Source organism: Schistocerca piceifrons, chromosome 2 (assembly GCF_021461385.2).
Source record: "Schistocerca piceifrons isolate TAMUIC-IGC-003096 chromosome 2, iqSchPice1.1, whole genome shotgun sequence".
Lineage (NCBI taxonomy): Eukaryota > Metazoa > Arthropoda > Insecta > Orthoptera > Acrididae > Schistocerca > Schistocerca piceifrons.
Genome location: NC_060139.1, coordinates 1,034,148,189 through 1,034,171,819, shown reverse-complemented (window position 1 = coordinate 1,034,171,819; position 23,631 = coordinate 1,034,148,189). Strand labels below are relative to the sequence as shown.

General features: G+C 44.5%; 1 protein-coding gene across 1 annotated transcript in view; it reads right to left on the bottom strand.

Annotated features, from left to right (window-relative positions):
- The window catches only part of LOC124776861 (PRL-1 phosphatase), a 629,058-nt gene that overhangs the window by 374,574 nt on the left and 230,853 nt on the right, over positions 1-23,631 (bottom strand). The window lies entirely within an intron of this gene.

The following is a 23,631-nucleotide window of genomic DNA, read 5'->3' as shown; positions in this document are numbered from 1 at the left end:
AAAACATTGATCACAAGAGACGAATCTGTGTTAATGTAATGAAATGTAAGCGTCAAATAGAGCACCTGATTATGCGAATCAGTCCACATATCAACTGTCGCAGCACATGTTTTATTAATAACTTCCGCAATAACAGAAGGCAATTATACTGTTTCGTATTGCATCAGCTTGTTCTTTGGCATGTCTGCTTATAGTAGAGGGATGTGGCATGACATCTGCCACGTTAACTTTTCCATAATGCGCACCTAGATGTATTAATTCTTGCCCTAGTTCTCTGAAACCTTCACCGCAAACAGCATTAAAAGGTCTCATATCTTTAGCACACATTGCAACACAAAAAAAATGGCTCTGAGCACTATGGGACTCAACTGCTGAGGTCATTAGTCCCCTAGAACTTAGAACTAGTTAAACCTAACTAACCTAAGGACATCACAAACATCCATGCCCGAGGCAGGATTCGAACCTGCGACCGTAGCGGTCTTGCGGTTCCAGACTGCAGCGCCTTTAACCGCGCGGCCACTTCGGCCGGCCCATTGCAACACACTTTGCTGTAATACTATTTTTTATTACTGCCGGTATTCCTGAAGGAGCTATATCTTTGTGAGGCTTCTTGCAACTGTGTTTCTTTAAAAGAGTGGTTCGCGATTGGAAACACAATAATGTGGAGCAGCTTATGCACGATACGTACCCAGTAGACGCACTGTTTTCGTCTACAACCACCAAAAATATGCTCCGTACTTGGCTTTTTAGACCTTCCCGTCTCTTCAACGTGCAAACATTGATTTCAATCTTACGTCTTACTGCACTGGCTTCCTCGCACTGCATGATTACAGAGAGAGAGAGAGAGAGAGAGAGAGACACCACAAATGAGAAGCCCGTACTGGCTGCAGTCTCACAAGGATAATGACACGTGTAATGTGTTTGAAGTTGCGTGCTACGTATTCCGTCACGGCTTCTATGCTCGGTCACTAGAACTAGTGCGGGCAGCCTATCCAGTTAGGGTGTGCTCGCCCCATCTCGTATTTTGTGCTCGCTTACTCGGTCATGCAGGACTCTAGTGGGCGCCTCCCCGAATCCCGGAAACGGCGTGCTAATGCGCGCAGTTATCCAGTAGGGGGAACGTTAATTTCCATTTTACACTGTGGAATTTCGGGCACCTGCTGGTTTGACAACGACTGACTGCTGTTCTATCTCACCAATCATTTTTTTTTTCAAGATTAAGAAATTCAAAGTTTCACAGATTCGTAACTTTTCAATGCACGTTACCGGTAGTTTCTGACTGTCTCTGACGAGGACCCCTTGCATTCCGAAATTAGTCATCTGAAGTACGTGCTATGGTACACGTGATTTGAAGTCAGCATTCACCAATAAAAGGAAACACCATGATGTTAAGCATTAACGTGATGTATTCCTTCCTTTCTGCCGCGCTACCTATGTAATATCAGTCAATACGATATGTTGTTGTTGTGGTCTTCAGTCCTGAGACTGGTTTGATGCAGCTCTCCACGCTATTCTATCCTGTGCAAGCTTCTTCATCTCCCAGTACCTACTGCAGCCTACATCCTTCTGAATCTGCTTAGTGTATTCACCTCTTGGTCTCCCTCTACGATTTTTACCCTCCACCCTGCCCTCCAGTACTAAATTGGTGATCCCTTGATGCCTCAGAACATGTCCTACCAACCGATACCATCTAGCATTATATATATATATATATATATATATATATATATATATATATACTCCTGGAAATTGAAATAAGAACACCGTGAATTCATTGTCCCAGGAAGGGGAAACTTTATTGACACATTCCTGGGGTCAGATACATCACATGATCACACTGACAGAACCACAGGCACATAGACACAGGCAACAGAGCATGCACAATGTCGGCACTAGTACAGTGTATATCCACCTTTCGCAGCAATGCAGGCTGCTATTCTCCCATGGAGACGATCGTAGAGATGCTGATGTAGTCCTGTGGAACGGCTTGCCATTTCCACCTGGCGCCTCAGTTGGACCAGCGTTCGTGCTGGACGTGCAGACCGCGTGAGACGACGCTTCATCCAGTCCCAAACATGCTCAATGGGGGACAGATCCGGAGATCTTGCTGGCCAGGGTAGTTGACTTACACCTTCTAGAGCACGTTGGGTGGCACGGGATACATGCGGACGTGCATTGTCCTGTTGGAACAGCAAGTTCCCTTGCCGGTCTAGGAATGGTAGAACGATGGGTTCGATGACGGTTTGGATGTACCGTGCACCATTCAGTGTCCCCTCGACGATCACCAGTGGTGTACAGCCAGTGTAGGAGATCGCTCCCCACACCATGATGCCGGGTGTTGGCCCTGTGTGCCTCGGTCGTATGCAGTCCTGATTGTGGCGCTCACCTGCACGGCGCCAAACACGCATACGACCATCATTGGCACCAAGGCAGAAGCGACTCTCATCGCTGAAGACGACACGTCTCCATTCGTCCCTCCATTCACGCCTGTCGCGACACCACTGGAGGCGGGCTGCACGATGTTGGGGCGTGAGCGGAAGACGGCCTAACGGTGTGCGGGACCGTAGCCCAGCTTCATGGAGACGGTTGCGAATGGTCCTCGCCGATACCCCAGGAGCAACAGTGTCCCTAATTTGCTGGGAAGTGGCGGTGCGGTCCCCTACGGCACTGCGTAGGATCCTACGGTCTTGGCGTGCATCCGTGCGTCGCTGCGGTCCGGTCCCAGGTCGACGGGCACGTGCACCTTCCGCCGACCACTGGCGACAACATCGATGTACTGTGGAGACCTCACGCCCCACGTGTTGAGCAATTCGGCGGTACGTCCACCCGGCCTCCCGCATGCCCACTATACGCCCTCGCTCAAAGTCCGTCAACTGCACATACGGTTCACGTCCACGCTGTCGCGGCATGCTACCAGTGCTAAAGACTGCGATGGAGCTCCGTATGCCACGGCAAACTGGCTGACACTGACGGCGGCGGTGCACAAATGCTGCGCAGCTAGCGCCATTCGACGGCCAACACCGCGGTTCCTGGTGTGTCCGCTGTGCCGTGCGTGTGATCATTGCTTGTACAGCCCTCTCGCAGTGTCCGGAGCAAGTATGGTGGGTCTGACACACCGGTGTCAATGTGTTCTTTTTTCCATTTCCAGGAGTGTATATATATATATATATATATATATATATATATATATATATATATATATATATATATTTGCTGTGTAAGTAATGTCAAAACTGAGAATAAAAGAAACAATTTCCATATAGAGAGTCGGCCCCACAACACTCGGATTAGATTCATAGGCCAACTGCTGACTTGAAACTGCGTTAACATAAATGGCTCATGTCTGGAGCTAGAATTCCCCCCCCCCCCTCCCCCCAAAGTTTCACCATCTGGAGCTCCCACTTCTCTCACCTTTAGTGCTGCCAAAGCCCTGCCTAAACCATAAAGCCCGTTTTACACGAGCGACTTTCTACTCAAAATCGAGTACTCGACGTGCATGCGCCTTCTGTGGCTGTGTGTGGATTAGTAGCAAACCACGACTGTTTGTATGATGTCAATGGTCTGTGGACTGTGCCGTATGTGGAGTTCTAAATTTCCGAGTATGCTGCACGCTGCGCATTGCACAGACAGGGGCCTATGGCGGCGTCTGCTAACATCTGGAGTTAATCTGTTCTGGCCGATCTCATTCCCATTACACAAATGGTTTTTCTGCTCTCGTGTCTTCTTACTCTTTATTGTGGTGTTTGCTTTGTTTTCGTGACACGTTGACAAGTAGCACAACGTCCTGGTACTTTTCCCTAATACTGTTCTCGTACAACAGAGACGAAATATATGAAAGCAAAAACGTATTTACGTGTTACGGAGAAAACTCCTACTCTATGAATGAATAAAAACGTGGACAGATAAACGACTTTTAAACGAAAATTTTTCCAACAGTGAAAATGTCAGAATTATTTAACGACAAAAGTAATTTCCGGTGTTATTTGGCACTTACCAAGAAAACGAAATACAAAGACTAAGAAAAAAGGCGCTATTTCCTGCGTGGGAGATGTCCTTCATGTGTTTGCAAGTATATCTTTTCTCGATCAAATAAATGTATATTTTCTCAAATACGAGGGTTGGAACTTTAATAGTGGCAACTATTTATTTACAGCTCGTACAAAATAAATGCGTGTTTCAAAGTTTTACTGACTTTCAAAGTAGTCACCTGCATTGTGTATAACCTGTTGTCAGCGATGTGGAAGTCGTAGACTACTGTTAGCAGTGACAGTTGTGTTGACAGTTGGCGCGGCGCGGTTCTAGCAGTTCTGAAGCGAATGCCGTGAAGTGTTTCCTTCAGTTTAGAAATCGAGTTGAACTTAGTAGGGCTTAAGTGAGGGGAGTGCAGTAGGTGGTATAGCACTTAGCAGCACCATCAGTCAAACAAATCAGTAACAGCTTGCACTGTACGTGCTTGAGCATTGTCCTGCAAAATGATGGTCAGGTACTGCAGAAAGTGTCATCACTTCTGCCTCTATGCTGATCGTAGGTTGTGTTCCAAAAATGTCAGCAGGAGATTGTTCAAGCAGGTGGAGGCTCTCTAATGGTGTTGGGCGCGTGCAGTTGCAGTGATATAGACTCCTGACACGTGTAGATATGACTCTGACAGGTGCATCCTTTCTGATCACCTCTATCCGTTCATGTCCATTGTGCATTGCGACGTACTTGGGCAATTCCAGCAGGACAATGCGACACTCCACACGTCCAGAATTGTCGCACAGTGGCTCCGGGAACACTCTTCTGAGTTTAAACACTTCCGCTATCAAGCAAACTCCATATCTAGGATGCCTTGCAACGTGCTGTTAAGAAGAGATCTCCATCCCTTTGTAGTCTTTAGATTTATGGAGAGCCCTGCAGGATTCATGGTGTCAGTTCCCTCCACCACTAATGTGGTGTCACCGCCAGACACCACACTTGCTAGGTGGTAGCCTTCAAATCGGCCGCGGTCCGTTAGTATACGTCGGACCCGCGTGTCGCCACTATCAGTGATTGCAGACCGAGCGCCGCCACACGGCAGGTCTAGTCTAGAGGGACTCCCTAGCACACGCCCCAGTTGTACAACCGACTTTCCTAGCGATGGTTCACTGTCTACATACGCTCTCATTTGCAGAGACGACAGTTTAGCATAGCCTTCAGCTACGTCATTTGCTACTACCTAGCAAGGCGCCATATTCAGTTACTAACAGATAATATTGTGAATCATGTACCGTCAAGAGCGACGCTCATCATTAATGGATAAAAGTTAAGTATCAAACTAATTACGTCCGCTTTCTGGATTGTCATCCCTTGTCATGTTCCAGACCTCACGTCAGTATAGTTCTTCCCTCCTCACGCCAGCCTGCGTGAGCTAAAACGCGTGCATTTCGGCCTCCTCTAGTAACACGGTGTTGGCTCTTCTGCCAGCACAACTAATTCAGACATTAGTAGAGTCCGTGCCACGTCGTGTTGCGGCACTTCTGCGTGCTCGCGGGGGGAATTACACGGTATTAGGCAAGTGTACCAGTTTCTTTGGCTCTTCAGTGTATCAGGCTACTTATGGGGAGGCGCGCACATAATAAACATGTGAAAACCACGGTTGCCAACCGTCATATGACAAAATCGCGCAAAATTGAAATTCGTCCTTACTTCCTTGACACCCGTTAGATAGGTGGTGTATCTTACTTAGTTCAACTGGTCGTGAATGAGTTAACTCGTGACTACGTGCGAGGTGAATGCAAGTGTCGCGTGCTGTAAGCAGAGAGGAGTGAGAAACGAGCACAGGGGAACAGGACCTATAGTAGCGGAGGTGGGGGCACGGGGGGGGGCGGGGACAAGGGGGCGTGCCGTTCTGTCGCGCCGCGCTGTCTGGCCTTGTCGGAAAGGTCGCGCCCGCCGTTGCCGTTGGCCTCTGTGACTGGCGTTAAGGCCGCGGCGCAACGCAGCGCACGGGCAGGCACCAGGGTCACCCGCCACTCGCTCTAATTAAACCCAGACCCACACACCACACCACACCTACTCCATTATGTGATTTGCTTCCGATTAGTCCGCTGCGGCGGGGAAAAAAAGAGGCGTACTTACGATTCCACGGGCCCACGCAATCCGCCTGGAAAAGCGATTGCACGACTGCTCAAACATGACGGTGAAATGGTTCGAATGGCTCTGAGCACTATGCGACTTAACATCTATGGTCGTCAGTCCCCTAGAACTTAGACCTACTTAAAAATAACTAACCTAAGGACATCACACACATCCATGCCCGAGGCAGGATTCGAACCTGCGACCGTAGCAGTCGCGCGGTTCCGGACTGAGCGCCTAGAACCGCTAGACCACCGCGGCCGGCATGACGGTGAAGGCTAGAGGATTTTTCGGACGCACGACGCCGTCATCTTAAAGGGGGTAGGACGTCAAACGGGCCGACTTGGAGCAGGAGAGGCATCTCAGAACATTTTAATTTCCAGTGTCTATACTTTTATAGAAATAAATTCATAAAACTTTGTCAGCATCACCAGGAAGGATTCGGGATTCACACCCATTGCAGTGGAAGTTCGGAAACATAACAAAATAATTTTTTTTTACGTGCGAAATTTCATCATTTTTTCACTTACTAATGGCTGCATTTGTTGCTATAGGTACACTTTTCTTCAAGTTAAGAGAGATTCTTCGATGAATTTTGCACAGCATACATACCATACTCACAGGTGTATGAAACTCCAGAATTTATTTAATTTATGAAAAAACGAATGAACTGTTATATTTTAAACTTCATGTTTACATAAAACAAATTTTATAGTTAATTATCTCAGTTTTTAACACAGTTTTTAACAGATATGGAAAATTATAGAGTTTCATACACTTTTAAGTGTGGTTTGTATGCTGTGCAAAACTCATCGAAGAATCTCTCTTACTTATGAAGAAAAGTGTACCTATAGCAACAAATGCTGCCAAGTCAAAAAAATGATGAGATTTCACACGTAAAAAAATTACTTCGTTATGTTTCCGAACTTCCACTGTTATGAGTGTGAATTCTGAATCCTTCCTGGTCATGCTGACAAAGTTTTGGAAATTGAAATGTCCTGTGGTGCCTCTCCTGCTCTAAGTCGGCCCGTTTGACGTCCTACCCTCCTTAAGCGACCGTACTGAAATATGGTGCGTTGTTTTTTTTTAAAAAATAAGCAATACTGAAATAAAGAATAAAATACACTGAAAAAAGTTGCAAAATAAAGAAGGAGACGTGTTCCTACATTCGAAAGATTATGTCTATTCAAATTTCGTGCCAGTCGCATAAGAGTGCCGCTTGTAGCGCCATTATGACAATGCAAATTAGGTTTGCTTTAAATACACGCTGTACCGGTCGTGACCGTTAGTTACCGTTGAGATCGGGCGTGGTGGCTTGATGTTAGTCAAGAATGCCTTTAAGGCGACAAAGACACCATTATCAACACGTCAGCAGCTTTGAATGTGGTCATGTAATGGGACTGCGAGAAGCTGCAAGTTCCTTCTCCGATATTGCAGAAAGACTTGGCAGATATGTGTGGTATCGGGTATCGAGACCACCCCACTGGAGTTCCACAGACGGTAACGGAATCGCAAATTTCGGGCTGGCGCTGATAGCGGTTGCCAGGATCTGGTGGAGCCAACGATGCACACCCGCTGGGCCACGCCTCCAGCAACTCTGGGCTTCGAACACCCCCTGGCAACACGATATAGGACGGCCGGCGGCAGCCGCTCTGCCCACTACGCTACGACACCTACAGGGTGTTTCAAAAATGACCGGTATATTTGAAACGGCAATAAAAACTAAACGAGCAGCGATAGAAATACACCGTTTGTTGCAATATGCTTGGCACAACAGTACATTTTCAGGCGGACAAACTTTCGAAATTACAGTAGTTACAATTTTCAATAACAGATAGCGCTGCGGTCTGGGAAACTCTATAGTACGATATTTTCCACATATCCACCATGCGTAGCAATAATATGGCATAGTCTCTGAATGAAATTACCCGAAACCTTTGACAACGTGTCTGGCGGAATGGCTTCACATGCAGATGAGATGTACCGCTTCAGCTGTTCAATTGTTTCTGGATTCTGGCGGTACACCTGGTCTTTCAAGTGTCCCCACAGAAAGAAGTCACAGGGGTTCATGTCTGGCGAATAGGGAGGCCAATCCACGCCGCCTCCTGTATGTTTCGGATAGCCCAAAGCAATCACACGATCATCGAAATATTCATTCAGGAAATTAAAGACGTCGGCCGTGCGATGTGGCCGGGCACCATCTTGCATAAACCACGAGGTGTTCGCAGTGTCGTCTAAGGCAGTTTGTACCGCCACAAATTCACGAAGAATGTCCAGATAGCGTGATGCAGTAATCGTTTCGGATCTGAAAAATGGGCCAATGATTCCTTTGGAAGAAATGGCGGCCCAGACCAGTACTTTTTGAGGATGCAGGGACGATGGGACTGCAACATGGGGCTTTTCGGTTCCCCATATGCGCCAGTTCTGTTTATTGACGAAGCCGTCCAGGTAAAAATAAGCTTCGTCAGTAAACCAAATGCTGCCCACATGCATATCGCCGTCATCAATCCTGTGCACTATATCGTTAGCGAATGTCTCTCGTGCAGCAATGGTAGCAGCGCTGAGGGGTTGCCGCGTTTGAATTTTGTATGGATAGAGGTGTAAACTCTGGCGCATGAGACGATACGTGGACGTTGGCGTCATTTGGACCGCAGCTGCAACACGGCGAACGGAAACCCGAGGCCGCTGTTGGATCACCTGCTGCACTAGCTTCGCGTTGCCCTCTGTGGTTGCCGTACGCGGTCGCCCTACCTTTCCAGCACGTTCATCCGTCACGTTCCCAGTCCGTTGAAATTTTTCAAACAGATCCTTTATTGTATCGCTTTTCGGTCCTTTGGTTACATGAAACCTCCGTTGAAAACTTCGTCTTGTTGCAACAACACTGTGTTCTAGGCGGTGGAATTCCAACACCAGAAAAATCCTCTGTTCTAAGGAATAAACCATGTTGTCTACAGCACACTTGCACGTTGTGAACAGCGCACGCTTACAGCAGAAAGACGACGTACAGAATGGCGCACCCACAGACTGCGTTGTCTTCTATATCGTTCACATCACTTGCAGCGCCATCTGTTGTTGAAAATTGTAACTACTGTAATTTCGAAAGTTTGTCCGCCTGAAAATGTACTGTTGTCCCAAGCATATTGCAACAAACGGTGTATTTCTAACGCTGCTCGTTTAGTTTTTATTGCCGTTTCAAATATACCGGTCATTTTTGAAACACCCTGTATGTTCGTGCTTAGGACAGCGAATCTCATCCTAGTCGCTATTGTATGAGCTGGACTCTATTTGTTACTCCTTATTTATAATGAGTCTTCGCTCGCTTGGAGAAGTACATCTTCTGTTTGTTGTCTTAACTTGTTTGCTAATCATTTCTGCTCCTCTCCAGCTCTTGTACGACACAAGTTGCCACACCGCTCTTTAGCCTACCATTGTGTACGAATTCATACACAACAGAATGTAGCCACTGTACACGATTGGTGGCAGAAGTGGTCACAAGACTGTACGGTCGTGAGAAGACCGGCCTCTGGATGGTCATGTGGCGCTACTGACAGGGAAGACCATCCTTCGTGTTTGGCGTATGGGTCTGGCGCATCGTTCTGCATTTTCAGCAGCAATTTGAGCAGCAGTTGGCACCACAGTGACACAATGAACTGGTACAAATCACTTACTTCAAGGACAGTTCCGAGCCAGACACTCTGCAGCGCGCATTCCATTTACCCCAAACGACCGCCGCTTGCGACTTCTGTGGTGTCAAGCGAGAGCTCATCGGAGGGCAGGGTGGAGGTATGTTGTGTTTTCTGATGAAAGCTGGTTCTGCGTCGGTGCCACTGATGGCCGTGTGTTGGTTAGAAAGAGCCAGCTGAGGGCCTGCAACCAACCTGTCTACGCTTTAAACACACTGGACCTACTTCTGGAGTTATAGTCCGAGGTGCGATTTCGTCTGACAGCAGCAGCATTCTCGTGGTTATCCCACGCACCCTGACTGCAAATTTGTTCGTCGATCTGGTGATTCGACCTGTTGTGCTGCCATTCATGAGGAACATTCCAGGAGATGTTTTGCAATAGGATAACAGTCGCCCACATACCGGTGTTGTAAGCTCTGCAGACATTTTCCCTTCGCCTGCTTGATCACCAGGTCTGTCTCCGGTCGAGCACGTATGGGACATCATCGAACGACTGTTCCAGCCACATCCATAATCAACATTACCCATCCCTGTACTCCGCGCGACCGCTACGGTCGCAGGTTTGAATCCTGCCTCGGGCATGGGTGTGTGTGATGTCCTTAGGTTGGTTAGGTTCTAGGGGACTGATGACCTCTGATGTTAAGTCCCACAGTGCTTAGAGCCATTTTTTGAGCTAATTCTGAGTTCGATTTTTGGAGCTTTGTTTCGCTCTTTTCGGCTTTACAAAAACGGTTAACATTAACAAATTTCATGTGTTATAGGTATAAGCTCCCAAGAAATGTGTTTACTTTTCGGGGGTCAAAGGTAGAAGGCTGCACCGTTTTTATTTTATGCCGCACGCAGTTCTGAAAAATCGTTTCTCGAGAAAAACCTCTTTAAAGTTTAGGGAATACTTTTATATGTATTATTAGTTCAATCTGCATAAAAAATACGTCTAATGATATATTTTTAATGCCGCTGCACACAAATCTGAAGTTATGCTTTCGAAATTCAAAGTCGCTAATCCAATATTGCGGATCAAAGATTGTGTTTTCACCAATTTTGACAAAAGAAACTGTTGTCGTTACTTACGTTTAGTCTGCAGTTCCAGGACCGTACATCAACCCTTCGTCTAACTCGAATTGTGCTTGGAGAGAAGTTCCCTCGTTCTTCTTGGCGACAAAAGCCGACCTGGCTGAGCTGGATATCCTGCGTTCCGCAGCCTGCACGCGTTTTTCGTCAGCTGTCTCGGCGAATATGTTTGCATGCGTACTGTATCGTCCGTCACGGCACGACAGGTTTTCTACCTGAGCCGGGTGTGACACTGCTTCGAACAATGGACTGTGGAAACTTTTGTAACGCACGGATTAAAAAACCTTCTCGTCCCAACATTCCTTTCAAAGTACGCAATTTAAAAAATCGAATATTCAACCATGTTGAATGAGGTACTGGCGTTAAAGAGGCAGAAAACGGCGTTACTGAAATGGCCCACGAGCCATGGAAGAAGTGGAATGGAAGAAGCTTTTCAGACAGGTTTACATCGCCAACCGAACGGTAAGTTAGTTCTGAAGAGGGAAGTTCAACAAGAGAGAAAGGATGCCGGTTTCATGAACAAGTAGAATTTGTTAAGACGATGACAAAAGATCACTTCACAGAACTCGTACAAAAAAGATGGAGAGAGCGGAACGTTTAAATGAAATAAAGAGGGGGAAAGGGCTGGTAGGGAGAACACAGAAGGTGAAGTAGTGATGGTAGAAGACAGAAAGGAAGAACACTGGGGGGGAGGAGGGGGGAAGACGCAGAGAGTAGGTTCAAGGGACTGTTCTTGGCGCTCCCTGCTCGCATAACAACAGTGAATGGACAGCGGCGATAAAGAGCCAGTCCCGTTACTGGTCACGTGGCTGGCGGTTGCGGTAGGAGAAGCGCGCGGGGGCCCGTTCTACTCGCTCAAATCCGCAGACGATTCAATAGACGAAATTGGAGCAAAGCCGTTCTGAGGTCAGTTTCTGACAGTTGAACGGAGTGATACTTGTGTGGAGATGAAATGTGCTGACGTTTCCGCGCAGCCCAAGACACTTCAGGTAGTTTCTTACTTTCACATTCGCTAGCTTCACCAGTTCACAACCTTGCATTCAAACTTAACCTAGACCTCGGGCTATGTTATACATCAGTCTGTCACTAGAACGAGGTTTTTTGCTTTCGTACTCGTTGGCTAAACCAGACGTCGTCTCAAGATGGGCAAGCCAGACTGTAACTGGTAAAGACGAAATATATTATCATAAAAATTGACAGGTCGCCATTTTATCAGTCTTTCAAAATATACGAGGTCTGTTAAAAAAATCCGGAACATTCGTAATTTCGCGCCAGTGGGTGTGTTGTAGCGAAATGCGGTTGGCATCCCTGCACACGCCTGTGTTTAATGTGTAACTGCCGGAAGTTTCACTGTTGTATGTCAGTTAGTTATTGTTCAGTGCTCTACTGAACAGAACGTTGCGTCGCACAGTTTGCAAATTTCGAGACGGCTGAGTTAGAGGAGCAACGCGTCTCCATTAAATGTTGCGTGAAACTCAAGGAAACCTTTCCAGAGGTACACGAAATGATGCAGGAAGCTTGCGGTGACGAGTTCTTAAGCCGTACTCTGTGTTACGAATGGTGCAACTGGTTTAAGAAAACTCGGACGGAAGTTGAAGATGACCCTCGTTCAGGATGGCCTTCGACGTCTACCGACGACTCTCATGTCAGGAACATCAAAGAAATTGTGCGTGCCGATCCAAGACTGACTGTTCGAGAGATTGCAGAAGAAACAAACATTTCAGTTAGATCATGTCATGAAATCTTGTAAGAAGGAAACGTCCTCAAATGTCGCGAGACAATTCATCGCTCTTGCATCACGATTACGCACCCGCACATTTATCCCTGTTGGTGCGTAACTATTGCACAAAAAACGAAATCACTGTGCCACCTCAGCCTCCGTACTCCCCACTCCTGGACCCTGCGGACTATTTTTTTTTAAATTTCCAAACTCGACAGCCCCTTTGAAAGAAAGAAGATTTTCAATGCCAAACTCGACAGCCCCTTTGAAAGAAAGAAGATTTTCAACGATAGACGAGATAAAAGAAAATTCGCAGAAGGCGCTTTGCGCGATCCAGCAAGAGGCGTACCAAGACAGCTTGCGTGATTGGAAAAGGCGTTGGGAGCGGTGTATCAATTGTGGAGGAGAGTATTTCGTAGGAGACCATGCACAATAAGTAAAAGGTAGGCGTAGAAAATTTTTGTGGACGAAGTTTCGCAATTTTTTGAACACACCTCGTATTAAAGCTAAAGGTTTCCAGAGGTAACTACAAACAGTCATATTTTGTGATTGCTCAGTTTTTATTACAGCATGACCGGTTTCGAGTCACCTAGCGAATCATCATCAGATGTTATATACTTTTAATAAATCTTTGTAGCATTGCAGAAGTCGTCGTGTAGCGTTTTTAGCATCGGTGTGTATAATGCTCATGCACATACCATTCTGAAAAACATGATTTCTGTTTCCCAGTTACATATTAAAACTAATCCGTAGAAACACGTGTCGTAGAGACGGAGACTACAGCATGCTGTGTTAAACTGCTAACGTATGAAAGGAATTCTTAGAATGGCTGTGTGCTGCTTGCGGAAAGCCGCTTATTCCAACATAAGCCCCAGGCTTTGCAGAAATATCTCTCCGCACAAGTGTTCAAATGTCAGTCTGCGCCTCCCCCGCCCCTCCCCCTCTGCGGCTCAATCCCTATACTCCTTCACCACACTACCTTTGTGCAATTTTTTCCACGCTGGTACATGTACAGATTTCATAAAATGAAGCATTAATGATAAAAATTCCCTAAATGAACTCTATTGAAGGCAGATATTGTACACAGCAAATTAGATGTATTATTGTAGTTAATAAATCATAGTTAATAAAACACAAATTGTATAAACTTCCTAAAAAAATTAAAGTAAAACAACAAAGTCTCTCTCTTATTTTTGTATGCCAACAATTGTATGTTGATTTTAGAATGATACTAGCGTTCTTCCACGACATCGCACGAGTGCAACTAAGTCTTTACGAGCGGATAACTTACCTGGCGTAGCGTTAATAAACTATGCAAGGAAACTAGACCGTGCTCAAGTCTGTCTATTACTGAGAACTATATCAAAATCCCTACTGTAGTTCCTGAGATCAGCCTCCACATATAGACAGAAATACGTGGCTGGGAAGTTTAATTTAGTTCCAAGATAAGGAGAAGGGCAGCATCTTCGTGAAGTTTTAATATGTTTATTGAAGATCGATTCCAGCTGCTATGTAGCTACCTTCATTGCTACGTCAATAAACGAATATAATGAGAATCGGGGATTAAAATATAAATTAAAACCAGATAACAAATACATCAGCTTGTAGGCCGTGAATTTACATACCAGTTTAATCCAAGAGATGATGACCCGTCGAAATAAAATCGCACATGGTATCACAGTGAAATTACAGACAACAGTTAAACCGAGCGCGTGTTGCTTACTTTCCGCGCAGCTAACTTCGCATGTGACGTCAGTAACTGGCGCCCTCTTTATTAGGCTACAGTCATTTGTATACTACATTTTTTAAATGTTTAAAAGATAATATGTAAAATATGTAAAAATATTTACAGTGGCATCCATAAATACTGAAATATATTGAATAATAATGTTGTAACCAGAAGAAAGCATTGACATATTTAATTCAGTAATATGTGTGATTTAGTAATATGTATAGATATAATAAAGGTCACATTTCATTTGCCCATCATAAATTACAAATATGCATAAATTATTAACTAGAAACAAAAGAAGAAGGGCAATAATCGATAGTTGAGAAAACATGTCTTTCCAGGAATTTTCTTTTTATTACAATTTTTCTTTGCATTTCCTTGCTCTGGGCGAAGCAAACACTTTGATGTAAAGTTTAGTAGCTGTGTCGTATTCTATCGACAAGATAGCTAAGCTTCACAACCTGCTTTCACTCATATTAGACCTTTAGTATATTTGTTATTTTGAATTTGTTGAAACTCCGATCACAGGATCCTGCAGTCAGTGGTATAGTTATAAATATCTTCAAAGCTTCTTTAAATGATTTAATGCCGCCTGTACGACTGCACAATTGGGGTCTTACACCGCAATCAAGTGCCCTATAAAAATAAGTACTATATACTCTGTGCGTTAGCCATAGTTAAAACTTAAGCACAATAACAAGTTAAACCTTAATATGAGTCAGGATTAATGCAACTTTGAAAACAATCATCTATGTCCCACCCATCATACTCGCCTGATGTAGCTCTTTTCGGGTTCTTCCGCTTGTGAAGCTGGCAGGACTTAACACCGCACATGACATCTATTTATTACTGCACTGCCACTTCTCGCGCTTCTTTTCCGTTGTCTGTGTATTTCACAATTGAAGACCTCAGTGCAAGAAGGGGATAACTCAATTTTTTCTCGTAAATCAGTTTTTTAATGCTACACAAAGAAGAAAACTGGGCTTCTTGCTTGTATGCCTACAAAGTAACCTTTATACCGTTACTTATCCTGTATAAATGATAGTATGAAATACCAAATCTAGATCTTTTTGAATTAGTTTTTTGTGCCTCTTGAAAAAATTGCAAAATATGAGTTATCCCCTTCTTGCAACGAGGTCTTCAATTATATATTTCATTTCTTAGCCATATAAGTCATGTGTTTTCTCCCATCACAACAAAAGTAAAAGATCAGAAAAACGACAGAATCGACCAGCAAAACAAAGAGCAAGAAGGGCAGGCTACCGGCATAGGTTGGCAGACAACAAGGTCGCACAGAATGCCAAGGTCATCTGACGGCACCCTTCAGCAAACGTAATCTCGAAGCATTCTTTGAGAGAAAGTTTAGCGCGACGCAGGTGTTCTCTTCAGTTCTGCTGCCAGTGCCGTTGTTCTGTTCTGCTGCCAATGCCGTCGCGAAGTTACACTTACTTTCACATTTCGTTCCAGGAAAGAAATCATGCCGCACCACATGTGAGTCTATAAAGAATCGACCTCCCATGGATAAAACATCTCCATTTTAAGAAAGACTAGTTTTTCATGTATCCCATGTTTACGTCGTCATGTCTCCTAAACTGTGTGTCGCAGAATGATATAATTTTCCATGTACATTCAGTAGTATATATGCCAATGTGGATACCGTCTGCAAAAGCAGTTACCAGTAAAAAGGTCATGCCCAACGTCGAAATTTCACTGTATGACCAGCGAAAATGTAGTAAGTGATGATCTTTCTCCTTTCATTTTTTGTGTGAAGTGTCAGCGAGAAAAAGTTTCGAAAAGGTTTGGAATTATGAGTGAAGTATCGGTCTCAAATACTGGATAAATATAGTCTGGGTAATTTTCGCGCCGTGAGTTAAAGCTGACACAAGACATATACACAGTTTCTACCTTTAATACTTTGCTTATTGTGTTAAGCTTTTAACGTAAGATATTACCTGCCATTGAAAGATTATAACAACGTTTTAAATTTTTAAATGGGGTCAGTAATTACATGAAGTCCTGAAAAATCAAAATTTTGCTATTTCTGGAAGCCCTCAGATTGGCCACACACCTGCAACTGTGACTCGATGAACTGCTGAGGTGTTTAGTAATACACATTAGGTTCTAATTTCCAGCGTTTTTTGTAACACTGCGTTTCCAAAGTTTCTGTTCTTTTCTTGTTCGAACTACACAAGGCTTAACTCCGGAAAAATCTTTATGTATAAAAATTCAGCCTCCATATATTTTTGCGTTCGCAAAACTCGACAGGTAGTCGGTAGATTAACTTGAAATTTTGACTCAACGTTGCATTCACGTACACACGTGTTTTTATACACCTACTTCTTACGTACGTAACATTTACATAAATACGTAATATATAAAGGGGAAACGTTGTAACCAAAAAATCTCCAAAAGTTCTTGACTGATTTACTTCACATTTTTACACGATTCTGTAATGACCATTCGGATGGACACAGGCTGTATACTTTTAACATATGTAATACATAAAAATTTATATTTAATATAGAAAGTGGAGACGATACATTCTTGATAATGTACTTGAAATTTTACACTATACTTTAATGAATATTCAGAAGGACGGAAGCTACATTATTTTTAATACATATAATATGTAATATAAAGAGGGGGAACATTGTTAGCAAAAATCTCAAATGTTCTCGACCTACTTAATCACACTGTTATACGATACGGTAATAAACATTTGGATACATAGAGACTACGTATTTTCAATACGTATAAATAAAAAAAATAAACTAGTGAAATGCTAGCAAAAACAAAAAGAATTGTATTTATGGGTTATCGACTCATGATTAGAATACTACTACAGAATCTGAATTTGCAATAGCAATAAACAAGGCTCAAAATCAGGGAGAGGGAGAAAGAGGAGATGGACAGATGCATGGGATGAAATGGACACAGAGAGCGGAAAGGAGGATATGGACAGAGAATAGGGGCAGGAGAAGATAGAGACAGGGGGAGGGGGATGATGGACAGAGAAAGTGGAAGGAGGTGATGGAAAGAGAGAGAGGGAAGCAGGAGGAGACGGAGAGACAGGGAAGGAGATGATGAGAGGGGGGAGACAGTGATTAGGAGTATATCAACTCCCCATACATACAGAGGGGTCCAGAACAATGTAGACACTCTTTGATAGTCAATATAGTTGGAACAAAATGTCGTACGTTAAAGTTCTTGTACGGAGGGAAGGTTACTTTATGTGTTCAAAGCGACCCCCATTGGCAGTCAAACACCGTCGATGCCGCTGAACTGTTGACCGAACTGCGGCTGTCAGTGTTGCCCGTGTGGTAGCCGCAAAGCACGCCTCGATGGTTTCTCTTAGCTCGTTCAATGTAACTGCCTTTTTTCAAGCTCCCCCGTAGGCAGAAGATAAGAGACGTCAGGTCTGAAGACCGTGGTGGGTACTCAACAGCTTCTCTTCGACCTATTCATCGTCCACGTAGATTTTCATCCAATCAGGCTCTGACATCACTGTGGCAGTGAGGCGGAACGACATCTTATTGGAGGTAAAATCTTTTATTTTTAAATGGTTCAAATGGCTCTGAGCACTATGGGACTTAACATCTATGGTCATCAGTCCCCTAGAACTTAGAACTACTTAAACCTAACTAACCTAAGGACAGCACACAACACCCAGCCATCACGAGGCAGAGAAAATCCCTGACCCCGCCGGGAATCGAACCCGGGAACCCGGGCGTGGGAAGCGAGAACGCTACCGCACGACCACGAGATGCGGGCTTTTATTTTTAAACACCTCTCGGATGGCAAGTAAAATCGTTGGTCGCAGCATATGAAGATACACCTCACCAATTACGGTACCTTCAAAGAAGAATGGGCCAAACAAACCGCGCGATGACAGACCGCAACACACATTAACACCTGGCAGATTAACATGTATGTCAACGTGAACGTGAGGATTTTCAGGAGTCCAGTGCATGCAGTTGTGGCAGTTTACAGTACCGTTCAGCTTCTACACCAGTCTGCTATTCACAATTAAGTGCCTGTCTGCCCCGATAGTTGACTGGCCAGCGTGACGGACTGCCGTCCTAATGGGCCCGGGTTCGATTCCCGGCTGGGTTGGGAATTTTCTCCGCTCAGGGACTGGGTGTTGTGTTGTCTTCATCATCATTTCATCCCCATCCGACGCTCAGATCGCCCAATGTGGCGTCGAATGTAATAAGACCTGCACCAAGGCGGCCGGACCTGCCCCGTAAGGGGCCTCCCGGCCAATGACCCCAAACGCTCATTTCCAATTAAGTGCCTGGCAGAGGGTTCAATGAACCACCTTCAAGCTGTCTCTCTACCGTTCCACTCTCGAATGGCACACGGGAAAAACGAGCACTTAAATTTTTCTGTGTGAGCCCTGATTTCTCTTATTTTATCGTGATGATCAGAATGTTTTCGCAATCGGAGAGAAAACTGGTGATTGAAATTTCATGAGAAGATCCCGTCGCAACGAAAAACACCTTTGTTTTAATGACTGCCACTCCAATTCACGTATCATGCCTGTGACACTCAAAACGAGTGAGCTTGAACTGCGGTTCATCAGACCAAATAACCATCCGTGCAAACCGTTCATTCTCGCGAAGCATGCCTTCAGACCACTCGCAGTACTCCATGCTTCGATCCGTGTCATCCTCGTTCATAGCGCGCAGCCATCTTGGAATGTGCACTTTCCACTTTGCAGCCTTCATAATTCGTCGCACGCTTGATCGGCCTACCCCGCTTTCAAGTGAACCCTGCGTCACAGATTTTTTAGGTGACCTAGTAAAATGTTGAAACACAGCAGCGCTGGAGGCTGGACTTGTCGATGTTTTTAGTTGGCCAGACCTTTCCTTATGCACATCCTGAACAGTAAAATTTATCCCGAATACGATAAATTGTTGTACGTATTGATGGCTAAGTTCCGTACACATTACGCCATTTCCGTTGTACCTCCCATCATGTTTTCGTACTTCCAGCGCCACTGCAATACGGCCTTGTGTTGCTCAAACAACAATCTTACTTCATTCTCTGCGGCACCGTCGTCTGCTGGAAAACGGGCGCCAAGATCTGTTGAGAAAGCAATGGACTACGCTACCGCGCAGAATTGCAACGATATGTCATTTTATTCCAAAGATATTAACTATCAAAGACTGTCTGCATTTTTCTGGGATCCCTCTGTATTTAGCAGTTTTCCATTTAACAATACCCAGCTGGGTACAGACAGCTACTACCTGCATAAGGAACTTTGTACGAGTTGAATCTATATCTGGTATCGACGTATATATATTTCTCAGATGAAGTTTTCAGAAGCACCCATCACAGCTGCCACATTCGGCCAGTGCGTTCTGTTGACTGGCGGCACGTCCGCCTCCCACCTAGGATGGATGGCGTGACGTCACCGCAGGCCACGACTGCGACGCACGGAGTGTAGTGTGGCGGAGCGCGCAGCTTTCTCTGTATCTGGCTCGGTCGCGCGGGTCGCAGCCCTCCCCAAGGCCTCCCACGCCTTGTCCACGGCGCGCAATGACCGACCCAAGGCTAGTTAGGTCCCTGTAGCCAGGCGGATCTCATCCGAAACATGCGGGCGCACAACACACCTCCCTGTCAAGCCGCCAGTCTGTCAAGAAAAGGTCGCGCGGGGTAAAATGCACTAAACCATCTCGAATAATATGAGATGACTGATTTCACAAATTAAAGGCTTGAAACCCGGAAATCTGTTACCAAATAGCTATAGGAAAATGTATAAACATCAACAAAAATAAAAATTTTATATAATTACTATAATTATTATGGACTTCTTAAAATGACAGGCATTGATACGAGGGAGTACCCAAAAAACCAGATTTTTTTAACAGCTATACATTTTCAAATTGTTTGCAAAATAACCTTTTCCCCTTCAAAATACTGTCCACTACAACTAAAACATTTGTCCCACTGGGCCACTGTTGGAAACTTTTTTTGTAGTAATCTTTAGAAATGGCTGACAGCTTCTCCATCGTTTTTTCTGTTTATTTTTTTGGTGATTTCTTCAATGCTGTCAAATCCGTGTCCTTTCATGCTCCTTTCCATGCGTGGAAATAAGAAAAAGTCGCACGGAGCCAGGTCAGACGAATAAGGAGCGTGGGGCTGTAGAACCATGCCATTTGTGGTCGGAAACTGTCTAACAGAGATGGCTGTGTGCGCATCTGCGTTTTCGCGGTGGAAGAACCAGTCTCCTATCTGCAGAGCAGAACACCGAGCTCCAAGATAATCCACTAATCTCGGACAGTTAACCATTTGTCTGTCGACGGTCTGTGAGCAAGAGTTCTCGATTTTTTTTTTCTATATTTTCCTCGGTTAGGGCAGTTGATGGACGTCCAGAACGTGGTTTGTCATCAATCGACATGTCGCCATTTTTAAATCGAGCAAACCACTCCTACACTTGAGTTTTTCCCATAGCGTCATCTTGGTAAACTTGTTTTCAACATGAAAACAGTTTTAGCAACATTTTTACCGAATAGAAAAAAAATTTCAGAGTTACAAGTTGTTCACTTAAACTTCCCACCATAAAAAACGAAACCAGAAAAAAGGTGACGGAAAGTTAGACTTATGTGTGTGATTACTTCCTCTGGGGGTTCCTGGAACGGAGGATGAATGCTAGATAACACAGTTGCGGAATTGAAAGACAGCATTCCTGTTGAAATGAGAAGCATTCCTGTACACATGCTTGAACGTGTCATGAACGATTTACATGACACATTGTTTGAGTGTCAACAGAAAGATGGCGGTCATCTGCAAGACATCATTTTCAAAACACAAACAGTGCGTGAAATGGAAATAAGCGAGTGTTTCCTTATTGTCATTGAAAATGTAATACAGTAAAATCATCGGCCTGCTTCGCAATATCCGAATCGACACTGTGTTTTTTAACTTCATTGTTTTCGAGAGTACAGCCTTACTTCGACTTCTAGTTGATTCTCGTTGATCTGTCAAAGCTTCACTAAGCCAAACCCTCAATTATCGTGACTATTTCTGAGGTCCCTTGAACAAATTAGTGAGAGTCGATAGTAGTACCGTGTTTGTCTAAATTGCAGTTTCTTGAAACTTATGCCAAAGCAACGTACTAAGCACTATTGTTAATAAATTATTATTATTATTATATTGAACCATTTTATATATTTTATTGTTATTATCGTAAGAATCAGTGACACGTTAAAGCGGGGTGACAGGAAGTTAAGTGTGTGTGTGTGTGTGTGTGTGTGTGTGTGTGTGTGTGTGTGTGTGTGTGTGTGTCGGGGGTGGGGGGTGGGGAGGTTGTAATGTATCCCAGAAAATAAAATGAAAAGAAAATTAAGCGACTGTTCAAGGTTGAATGTTCGAGTGGTGGGGCACATCACACAGACGACGAGAAGGAAAAAGCATTTCGGTGGTAACCTCAATAATATGGCGGAAGATTGGCTTTAGTACCACATGTGTGGCTTTCTCGTCGTAACTTGGTAACTCTGACAGCCTTTCGTCGTAGCTGGAAAATGGTGAGCTTGGTAAACGCCTGATCATGTCACTGTTACGGTTGATGCAAAAAATCAGCTTTGCACGGAGACAATGACTGTAATCGAATTTCGTTACTTTTACAAACGGCAGACTCGATTAGATACATAGCCATTTAGAGATGATGCGACGCTAATGACGTGCGATCGTAACATCACCAGACCGACTACATCCAACTGGCTCAATATCACATAAAATATTTATAATCAATAGAGCAGGATATTATTCTTTTACAAAGTAAAACATAACGCAGTTTTCAATATACACGGTGTATCAAAAAGAATCACCCTATATAGCACGTCTATATTTCTGAAAGTAATAAACATCTACAATGAATTTTGTTTTTTGATGAGCAGAGAACTGAAAAAGTTTTTTTTCCATGTCTTTTCATAGGTGTTCAATATACCCCCTTCACATGCGCGTCAAATGTCAATGCGGTATTCTAATCGTTCCCACACTGCTACGAGCATGTCTGGAGTTACAGCTTCCACATCTGCTGTAATGCGATGTCTCACTTAATTCATTGTTGTTGGTAACGGAGGCACATAAAAGGAGTCTTTTACAAACCCCCACTGTTACGATGGCGACGAACGAGTCGTCGCCAGTGTTGACTGGTGGCCAATGCTAAATAGAAACATACAAATCACAGTAAGTTTGTCAGTAGCGTCCATAATGTACTGGCTGCATGGTCTGCATCTGCAACGAGTAAAATAATTAGAAGTCGTTGGTAAAAAATAATATATATTATACTTAACTGGTTGTACAGTATTCTCCTTGGCTGCGTACATGTATTTAGAAACAGACAGCTATTGTGGCCTCACTTAGGCCATACGTTACTTAGCGCCTTGTTAGAGGTTGCTTCCTATTAGTTAAAGGCTATGCTACATTCCTAGTTGACGTCCCGAGCAAGAGTGGACGAGAGCTCGCTAGAGACTTGATACAAGCCACGGAGCGGCGCTGGTCGCGACTCGCGGGTCCAACGATACTGATACGGACCGCAGTTATTAACTAACAAGTGTGGTATTGAACGTTGATACCACACCCACAAGAAAAAAACACATAACAATCAGGTCCGGTGACAATGGAGGCCAGTAACGTAAGGCTGAATCATTTGGTCTAGTGCGAACGATACATCGTTCAGTAATCCTTTGATTTAAAAATTTCCGCACTTCCAGATGTCAGCGTGGCGGTGCCCCATCCTGTTGGTAAATAAAGTCGTTCGAATCAGTCTCCAACCGTGGGAAAAGCATATCGAGATATGTGCTTCCCGTATCAGTATTCCCGACAAAGAAAAATGTCCCATACACCTTTTCCAGCGAAACTGCACAAAACACGTTAAATTTTGGAGAGTCCGTCGCATATTGTACAATTTCATGTGGTTGTTCCGTACCCCATATTGTGACATTATGACGGTTTTGTTTCCATTTGAATGGAATGTTGCCTCGTCACTACACACTAAGCCTGGAAGAAAACTGTCATCCTCCATCTTACCAAGAACGAAATTACAGAACTTCACACATCGTTGTTTGTCACCTTCACGAAGAGCTTGCAGTAGCTGAATTTTGTATGGTCTCACGTGTAAATGAGGACGCGACACACGCCAGACGCACACTGGGAGCATGTAGAGTTCTCGAGCTGCACGGCGAACGGATTTCTGCGGACTCATTGTGAAACTATGGCGGATGCGTTCGACGTCTGTGTCAGATGCTCGGGAACGACCCGGCGATTTGCCTTTACACAAACAAACTGTTTCTAGGATTTGTTCATGCCGTCGTCTAATGCTCTGT